Source organism: Ambystoma mexicanum, chromosome 13 (assembly GCF_040938575.1).
Source record: "Ambystoma mexicanum isolate Mex_15411 chromosome 13, UKY_AmexF1_1, whole genome shotgun sequence".
NCBI lineage: Eukaryota > Metazoa > Chordata > Amphibia > Caudata > Ambystomatidae > Ambystoma > Ambystoma mexicanum.
In genome coordinates, this window is record NC_090938.1 from 627,911,139 (window position 1) to 627,922,010 (window position 10,872).

Genomic DNA, 10,872 nt, shown 5'->3' on the forward strand with positions numbered 1-10,872 from the left:
TAAAATGGGTTGCCCAGACATGCCAAGCATTGTAGGCTGAAAAGCCAGGACTGCATAAAAGCACCAGCAATAACCTGGGACCGGGAGCAAGCACAGGGCCTCTTGCAGTCAGCGGCACACAACATGTATTTTTCAGACTGTACTTGTACATATGTTACAGCGTAAAGCAATGTGCATGCGCCCTGCACCAGGCGGTGAATACATATGTGCACATTGTGCCCACAGTTTACAAGCTCAGACTCCTCTTTGTCTGCTTGGGAATCGCCTATTCAATTCGGCTCTTCTTGTATATGCCACCATCAGGCACCATGGGGGGGGGCTTGTCCATAACGGGCACTGGACGCCGATCCGCCAAACATTATGGATGAGCCAAACCAGCCCAGTGAAAAAAAAACAGCAAGCAACTGGTGGAGACCCTGGGCTGGCTTTAACTGTCCAGGGGAAATATCGGTCCTCATTATAAGTCGGGTGGTGGGGTAAAAATGTGTTGGGTATATCGTTACTGCTGCATTATTGAACCATCTAACTACGAGTTTGGCAGCGAGGCAGACAAAAAACCTCCAGCAACATTCTGGAGGTAATTCCGCCACGTTACCGCCATAATGCGACCATTTCATTGGTATTAACGCCGAAATTCCTCATCAAGTCCTATTGACTCCATCAATGGGGACTCACACCACCACACCGCCACTTGCAATCCAGTGGTAATGCTGACGGACCAAGTGGCAGTAACAGCGCTTCCGTTTGGTAGTATCTCAATGGATTTACTGCTGAGATACCACCAAGCCTGTAACGAGGCCCATAGTTGCTCTATGACAGTTCAGTAGTACCCCTCTGCTTATGCCCAATGGGAAAAGCAAGGCTGAGGGCGTTTGGCTTACCAAGCTTTGCATTACCCATCAGGATGCAGTCTGGGGAACGGCAGGCCTACATTTTCATAAGTGTTCACTCCTTGGCCTCCCCTCACATTTCAGTCTTCTTTGGTGGTGTGATGGAGGTGCTCCGGCACCATCATGCATATGCGGAAACCAGGAATCTCTCCCTGCACTGGAACCAAAGGTGATGTCTGGAGTCCGGACCATGGCTGCGGGCAAGGTCTTTGTGCATGTATGCATGCATGCGAGAGTTTGTCTCCAAGTGTGCATGTGAATGAGAGAGAGTGTGTGTGTGTGTGTGTGTGTGTGTGTGTTATATGAATGAGTGACTGAGTGAGTGACTGAGTGACTGAATGAGAGCGTGTGAGCATATGTATGTTTTATGGATGCAGAATTAAATGAGAGTGTGAGATTGTATGAATGCGTGTATTCCAGGGAGCAGGTCTCTGATTGTGTGTTGGGGGAGTGTAATTGGCAATCCATTTGTGCAGCAGCAGCCAAGACCTGTTTTCTTATGTCAGCATCTTGTTCTTGCACTTGCACGGTAGGATTGTAACAAGGCCGATATAACCGTTTTTGTTGTTCTACTTTCTTTCCTATGTTCCCCTCCGCCAACTTCTCTTGTGGCACCTGGAAACACAGGTGTATAGGTGCCATACAAATGTCCAATAAATAAATAAATAAATAAATAAATAAAATAATAAATAAATAAATGATATTTTTTACTGGGAATCAAGAGCAAGGCATGATGAGACGCCATCATTTTCTACATTGGCGGAACCCTTCTAGACATATTTTCTTACTTGTAGCATGGCATTGTTTTACTGGGAAAGCCATCAAGATTATGTTCCTATATGGCGATGCTAGCATATATTGCAGGGCCAGCGTGGACATGTTTCCTATAGTATCATTATGGACAAAGCAAATGTGTATGTATATGAGAATATTTTTGTATGTTGGTACAGTTATCATGGACATATTATTTTATATTTGCAAATATTGTGAGCAAAGGCTTTGAGGAATTCGACCATCCGCACTGGGAGTGTGTGCTCGCATGGGTTTTTATTTTTATTTTTTGGTAACAAAAATGGAATGATGGGCGATAAACCTCCGAAAATGTGTGAGGCCATTCTGCAAACATTCTCCCTGCTCACTGCACGAAACGCATAGTCACGTGTACTCTGGGAGGACAAAGCCTACAGGCGCCATCCTCCCCTTTCATGTTCAGCTGGAATGTGACAGCCACGGGTACATCAAAACATCTCAAGAAGGGGGAAGGCAAACCTTCTTCCGGCCATGGGCAGCCTAATTAAAATATCAAAGGCCCCATGGATGTGCCTCCCTATAGTCTAGTTCAGCTGGTGACAGTGCATACTAATGAGAAATAATTAAGTCCAACCTGTGAAGGGGCTTGGTCAAAGGACGGACAAGAGGAAGGCAGATCTAACACCCCTTTGGTAAGGAAAGGGTCAACTTGAAGCTAATTCCTACCCCTCGTTATCAAAGGCAGTGAATGGCAAGTCGCGGTCCACCATTACTGTCGGCAACCCCTGATGAACGGACTCCTTTCAGAGGGAGAAGTATGTGATTTAAGGGAGACAAGAAGTCTTCTGTCATCACAAACCTCAAGGGAGACCTGCGCTTTGATCAAGAGTAACAGAGGGCTCAGTTAACCAGAGAGACACTTTGATCTACAACAGCCAGGACGAAGGGAGGGACTTAGGCGTATATGTTGTCACCCCTTACCTTTCCTGTTGCAGAGCACACTGGTTCTGACCTCACGCATAACACAAGATTGTTGGTGGGGATGCCGGATTGGTTCATAAAGGTAGGCTTAGCCTGTACCAATCAATGGGGCCCATTTGGCTTTAAAAGAGGGTGGAACCCCTCACTTAGCAGATAATCCAACAACTTCGAAATGAGTAAGAAGAAGGACTCATTTGGAACCTGGCTGAAGGTACAGTGTGCCATACATCTTCCACTAGTGAAAGAATGCCTGGATTACCAAGAGTAAACCTATCCCAGGGAACAGAGGGAGATACCAGACTCACAGGACCCGTCCAGCAGCTCCAGAACTGGTACCCAGACAGCACACAGCGTGCCCTGCTAGGTTCTGCCAGCAAGCTTTCGAGGTGGAAAGTTCCAGAAAGTCTCTGAACAAAGGCCATGACTGCTGCCTGCAAACACTCTCCTCAGCTTTGCCCCATCTGCCTTGAAAGGACACCACAAGTCCCGCGAAGAAGCTAGGAGGAGTGCCACACAAGCATCAACCAGTGTCCACCTTTTAAGGACATTTTCGAGGCAGTTGTGCCCTCGAAAAGGGACTGGCTGTACCACTGAATGTTGTAAAACTGCAGTCACTAAAGCTGTCCGAGGAGCCTCAACCAGCATTCCAGCTCTGCCACCCAGCACAGAGACAGCAATTTGTGTCCCCGAGCCTCCATGTAGGCCAGCCTGCAGCCCTCCATCCAGCTTTGCTTGCCAAACTGTCTGCTGCCTATTAGCCACAGCTGTCTCCTGTCTTGAACTCTGCCGCAGGAGCTGCAAAGCGTCCTAGAACCGCTCCACACAGTCGAGCATCAAGAACATCTCAAGCACCGGGTGCATTGTGGTTCTGTCCCCATGGTCCTTCTACGAAGGCCCCTAATGACATTTACAACCCCTTGGTGCTGAAACCAAATAGCCTTGAACAGTTAAGACGTATTGCTTTACCGACTACACTCCTGAAGTATCCAGAGTGCTTCCCTTTCCTCTGTGAAACTGTCTGTCCTCTGTGTTCCTTTACAGTGTGGTTGTTTTTTGTTATTTGCTACAAATGCGTGTTGTAATAATAATAATAAAGTAGATATTTTTAATACAACCTCGACTGGACAGTCCCTTTTATCATTGGGTAATAATGTATTTTCAGTGTTGCAACTAACCAATGATCCACGCCGTTGCAGAGATAAGCCTGCCGTTCCATCCACGCTACCAAAATTGGGCAAGAAGGTTTATAATTGACTTGTGTTCCCATCTGTTAGGATCCCTTCTGGTGTACCAGAGGTGTGGGGCTGATTGATGGTTTAGGAACCAATATTCATCCCTGGACTACTTGTGCCCCGTAAGTTGATTCCTCACAAAGGCATCATGAAAATGTGATGAGAAAAGCTTCTGTGCATTGTTGGTGACTTGAATCCATTGGATCACCCAACAAAACTAATAGTAAACTGTGTGGTTCTTTGCCTACATTTTCATAAAAAGTGTGCTGTGAAATGTACCATTTTAACCCATTATTTCAAAAATGTTCTCAGGGGGAGGATGCCCAAAAACTTCCTTGGTGTGTTCGGGTTACCATACTATGCAAGAGTCACTTCCACAGGTTTGTGAGAAACATTTATACCCCTGCATTTAAGTAATTCACCGGCCCCAGTACTGGCTTACTGCTTCAGGGATGAATTTGAGAACACACATGAACAATTAGAATGCGAAAATCCCAGGGTCCAAGGAGGGCCACAGTTAGACAAGCATTAGCTACCTCAATGTGTGGATTTTGCTGCCAGTAGCGGGAATGGCAGGAGCAGTGCAACATGAGGCGCACTCACCCCACTGTGGCACCAAAACCTGCTTCCCTCCCTGCAGCTCAGTCAGCAGGTGAGTGCTCACCACAAACCCATCTTTGTAACCAGCAACTCACAGATTTGAATGACAGAAATGTGTACAATTGAGTTGATGTTTTATGCCACATCTTATTTATGCGGCAAGAGGTAATTTAGTTTAGGTTAATCAATGTCATCACACTTTATAATTAATACAAGCATGCACTCAACTATTCTGAAATGGTGGCACTGGCAGGTCTAGGATAAGAGGCCCAGGGTTGGGCTCTTCATATTTCTTATCCATATCTCCTTTTCTTTGTGCACTGTTATATCTACAGATAATGGGGAGTATTGACTCTGTGGATCCAGATGGAATGTTCTACCCCTGCTGTGAAGGGGAACAGTTCCCAAATGTCTTCTTGTTCCTCCCCAGTTACATTATTCCATCCCACTTTCTGCAGGAGCAGGTCCAGGGGTCAAGTCCTAAAAATATAAGTGGGGGAACTCATCAATGAACGCAGTGGGATGTTACGTCGCCAGAAATTAGGATATCAAGGTGAAATATGCACATTTCATTAAATTGGCTTTGCATAACCACCCAAATTGCACAGGACGAATGACATTTTCCCTTCATATTATCAACACCCACACAAAACCAAGAGAGGATATTTTCTTCGAATAGTGTTTTTAAAAACATTAAAAAGTGTGCATGTTTTAAACTCCAAGAACCAAAACAAATGTTTTCCCTGGAACCTGCGGTACTGAAATGAGACATCTCACCTTTAGTAGTTTGTTATTTTTCATCAGGTTATGTAGTCCGGTAGTGAAGTGTCCTGCCTGCAAGCCTGACGACTGTGGCTCAATCCCCGAGGTCGGCTTTAATTAATACATTCAAAGAGGACATTCAATGTTTCTCATTTTAGCTGGGGAGGACTGAGTCCACTCTCTGAAAAAAGTGTGTGGACCGTCGACTTGAGCCCTGAGCAGGTAATGTGCCTGAGTCTTGGTAGATGGACCAGACACATTGTTAGGTAAGATTTTCACAGACTGGTAAATCTTCCTTACCTGGGTCAACTCCAGAACTTTTTGCTTTATTAGTGGGATATTTTTCCTTAATATCTCAGTGAGGGGAAACTGTTTTCAACACTCACATAATCTTTAACTCTTTTTATGGGTGTTATTTTCTTGACTCTCCATAGTGTCTTTTTAAATTTATCCTCTTTAACAACTTATTGGCAATAAGTGCCTGTTGTTGCTGGGTTGCCCTAGGGGCTCCCCTTTTAACTTTCTTTTGCTAACCTTGAGCGAACTACAGTTCCCAACGGTAGAAAGGATCTTTGGATCCCTTTTACATTGTATTCTGTGAAGCCAGCACACCCCACCGTATGTGAAGTGCTGGGAGATACAATGTAATTATGTGATTTGAACTGAGAGTCACTGTTACAACTGGAAGGGTCTACTGCCCTTGCATTACTGAATGTAATTGTGAAATTAACCATTGGTTTTTACTCCTCAAGAAAAGGTGTGACCTTTACTGAATGTGTATGAAAAGGTTTTGACTTTCCTAGAACTACTGTTAGATATTTCAAATAAGGTCTATACTTGGGTTTGTGTGCCTTCAAGTATAGTGTTGTGTTTTTATATTGTGATTTCATATAGTACTTACTTACCCCCTAGATTTATCTGGGCCTACTTGTATTTAAATAAATCCTTTATTTTTACAATACAAAGTGTTTCAGTGTTTCTTTGGATCATTTGTATTACAATTTCATTTGTACTGATTCTACAGCCCTCTCTCCCTCCTAAGATAAGCCTGGCTGTTCTATCTGTGCTACCATGTACCTAGGTGGTACAGCCTTATTCTAAGAGTGGAGTCTTGTACTGGCTCAGTTGAATGGTTATACTAAGCCCTTAGTTGGACTTCAGAAAGACTGTCCTAACACACATCACTTTCTTTAGCTGAATCCCTGATACTGGATAATGTGCCACAGAGCGGCACATCAGCGGCTCTGGCTGATCCACAAGAGGACATCTGCTTTAATGGGGCCCATATCCTCTAGGAAACATCCATGATTGATTGTCCTGGTTGTACACTCAAGGATTAAGTCCTCGCCTCTGATATGGCATCAGCATGCACTTCACACTTATGAAACCCTGCATTGTCAACTCTGCCCAACTTCCACCCCCACAAATGCGGGCAAGGACCAATGTCGCTAGAGTGTTTGGCGCGGCAGATTTCACCAAATTCGGTTTCATCAAATTTATTTTAATAGATGTTGCGGCAAATAAATCTGGGGGTAGATTTAGGTGAATAAATAAAGTAGTGAGCATATCGGGAGGTTGCGGGGGTCTCCCCCCGCATATATCTGAAGCAAAATGTAACACTTAAAGAAATTGATCAAATTGAATTTGACAAAATCTTTTCGACAATATCACTATTACGCTCACCTGGTCTCTGCGGGGACGTTGCAGCAGGGTTGGAGCCCTCCCTCGACTTGGCTCCCTTGGATAGACTCTCTCCCCCAGCTGCTGTTGAGCCTGCTGTTCTGGACGCTGGTATTGCCCCAGAGAGAATATGAGAGGCAATGAGAATGGCGTGGTGGTGGTGGTGTGAATTCCCTCAACCCTCTTGTGCCAAAATGAAGTGCGCAAGCGTTTTCCCATGCAAGCTCACCTGTGGTTTTGTAACGCTGAGCTCTCCATCCTGCTTCGAGTAGCAGGGGTGCGTAGGGTGGACCTAGTTGCTTCACTAGTCCGTGGAAGTGGTGATCCAGACCGGCTGCGACCAATCCACTTAGAAGGTAAGTCTTTTGGTTATGATTAATGTTTGTTTTCTTTATAATGTATTTTGCCTTGATTATAAATAGTAATCCTTGCAATGTCTTATCTCTTCCCCAATAGGTGTGAAGATAGCCAATCGGAGTCATGGAGCAAGTCCAGGGATTCCCTTGAGGAAGATGGAGCTTCTGAATCAGCTTTTAAGTTGGCCTTTATAATGGAACTCTAGACTCAGGTGTGGTGTGGCCAAGCTTTCGTTATTTATATGGTTTCTAACCTGTTGTGTTCTTTTCCCTTGCAGGAGAAGACTGGCCGCGTAGAACGAAGTTTGGAGGCTTGGGAGCAGGTCCTCAGCTGCAGGATGAAGGTACCACGAAGAAGAAAGGACGTGGAGCTCCACGTTGCTAGAAGCCTGGATCGGGTGGGGAAAGGCTCTGACTCTGATAGCGATGGGATGCAGGTAAGATGCGCGCCCAGCGATGGAGCAGCTGGAATCAGGTAAGGAGCACCTTCAGCGATGGAGTAGCTGGATTTAGGTAAGAGGCGCCTTCAGTGATGGAGTAGCTGGAATCAGGTCAAATACACCTTCAGCGATGGAGTAGCTGGATTCAAGTAAGGGGTGCCTTCAGCGATGGAGCAGCTGGAAGCAGGTAAGATACGCCTTCAGCGTAGGAGTAGCTGGATTCAGGTAAGAGGTGCCTTTAGTGATGGAGCAGCTTGAATATAGTGGATGCACGACGAGAGGAAGAACAGGTAAGGACAGCAGTAAGCGTTACACAGAATAACGAGAAGCAGAGGCATGTGGGTGGGTTGGTCTTAAATAGGCTGGCCCTGGCCCCTCCCTTTTGTTCCTGCCTTGTGGCTCCACCTTGCCCCTCCCAGGGACTCTTGCATGAGCCTTCCAATGATAGTCTATGGCCACGCCCGGCCCTAATGCAGGTTCCCTAGGCACAGAGTGTGCAAAGCACACTTTTTCATGAGCCTGGCACCAGAGGCACCAGGACTGGGTCCATTCGGGCCCTGGGGGTGATGAAAGCCTGGCCCCTTGTCCAATGGCCATGACAATCACATAGAAGCTGATGCGCAGAATGAAAAAGCTGATTATATTTCTATTCTCTACATGGACGCTCCTGTGGCAGTTAGAGCAAGTATATGTGTCTTGTGGGTGAGGGGCCCACTCTGGTACTCAGCTCTAAACACCTGCCCCAAAACATGTCCAGGTCTCTTGCATACTTCAGGGAGACACTCAGGCCAGGTGCAGACAGTTTAGTAGATTGGCATTAGGAATGTGGGTCACTGTACTCCTTTCAGGGAGCCAGGAACCAACTCCCCTAATTCCTTAGCGGTTCACCCTCAGTGGGTTGGAGGGTATCCAACAGTCCCGCACACTTCATTGGGGTTTGAGTCACCATGCTGCACCCCCTACCCCCCTTGAGTCCAGAGCTCAGGTATGTATTGCAAAATGTGTGCAAGGAATGATTGGGGATATCGGCCCTAGCTGCTATTGGTTTTAGCCCCCATTATCTGAGCCAAAGCAATTGCTCTAGACAGAGAGGCAGGTGTAGGTCCTGGGAGGTGTTCAGGTGCACTGCTCTGTTTTGCACAGCTGCCATGTTTGTTTTGGGGCATACCCATATGTAAGTTTGGCGGTTAGGAGCGGTCTTAAGCTCTGAACGTTTGACATGGGAAGTGAGGCTAGTGCAGTGGTGTCATGTGAAGAGGGATACAGAGCCTGAGGGTGTTATTTTGTGCTTTACCCATCCATTGACTGACCATCTCCCTACTCATCCCTATGGCCCTCACCACTCACTACCTGGCCCTCTCCACCCAAAGCACTGCTCCCTCCCTTCCCTGCTGAATCTCTTCCAACTAGCTCTGTACCATCAGAACAGTCTTCTGAAAGGTGATAGCTTAATTGCAGTTATAAGCAATCCCTAGGTGTAGAAAAATGTCTTAACCAAGTAAGCTTTCAGCCCCTTGATTTATGAGCTATTTCTGTATCGTTGCATCTGATCCTTGCATCAAATTCCTGCTAAAGCCAAGAATTGGTTCTGGCTTCTGCATAGGCATTGGATAGACATTTGCCAGGAAAAGTCATACTATGCCCTGGTATTAACACCATTTTCCAGCAGTTGCCATCTTCCGACAGGGACGTACCATCATGGAAAATGGAAACATGTCAAGCCCATCCTTATACACACAGCCAACCCCGTTTCCTTTGCAAATGCCTATTTTAGTATTCACGCGGACGTATTAAGTTCAGGCAGCACAGAGGCTGATTATAGACACAGTAGCAGAAAAGCAGAGTTCACCATGAGAATGTTCAAGAGGGAGTTGTAAGATCCCACTCATAGAGAAACCTGCCCTTTCTCTCACAAATCTGTTAATCAGAAACGTTAGTTGTTTTGCCTTTGTGATTTTAGGTTTTTATTATATTTCCGTGGCTTGACGATCGAATTAGCTCAAAACCTAGGTATTTACATGAGAAAGAATACTGGATTTGTCCTAACCTATTAATTGTTATGGGGGAAACCAGCATAATCTTGGTTTTCTCCAAGTTAATAACCAGCTCGATTTCGTTAGCGTATTATGTCAGTTCTCCAAGTAATTCCTTCATTCCGGCCACTGTGTGACTAAGAAGTATAAGGTCATCAGCATACAGGATTGCAGTAATCCTAGCCTGATCTATCTGAGGAGACCATTTATCACCCACCTCTAAGCGGCGAATCAAATCCACTAGATATAAATAAAAAATAAGTGGGGCCATCTTACATCCCTGTTTAACCCCTCTATTTATGCAGATTTCTCCTGATAGATGGTTTCTGTCTCCTAGCCTTATCCTAGGGGTAGTGTTATTGTGGAGGGACCTAACCATCTGTAGGAGCCATGGAGAACAGCCCCATTCAGAAATGTTTACCCAAAGTCATATGTTGATTTATCTCCACAATTTCTTTTGGATTATAAATTGTGCTTTCATGAGACATTTAGTTTTGACCCCTGAGTAGTGCACTGCCGACAATTTGTTTTTGATCTTAGGGCCTTTTAGGAACGTGCATATGTAATAGATGGGATCATACAGAATAATTTGGAGTCCAAATAAATGAACCAACTCAGGAAGATGGCACAGTACTGTTTTATAAAAAATGATCTAAAACAGGGAGTTTACAACGAACATCAACAGACATACGATCAGTCTCTCCCAGCAATCTTTTCATGAAACATAGACTTTATACCAAAAATACGTCAGAGGCATACCCCATGGCAATAATGAAACACCTATCAAGGGTCGGGATTGACTAAGGGAAACATCTAAATATACTTTCAATGGGGACTAGGATTGTGATTCACTGTCCACTATCAGGTGGACAACATATGCCTACCCATAAAACATGTAATCTTCAGAAACATTAGGTACACAGTTTCTCATTGGTCTTCAAACTAAAAGGTCCTTCACTATATGAACTAATACAATTGGTTGGCATGCGTCTACCAGGTCTGGAACATTCGATTCACTAAGCAGCACGTAAGCCCAGACCCAGGTGCAAGGAGATGGGGCATGTCGCTACCCTGCCACCCAATTAGCCCAGCATCTCTCATCGCCCATGCCTTCTGCTATGAACATTGTCTTTGAACTTGGACTTGCA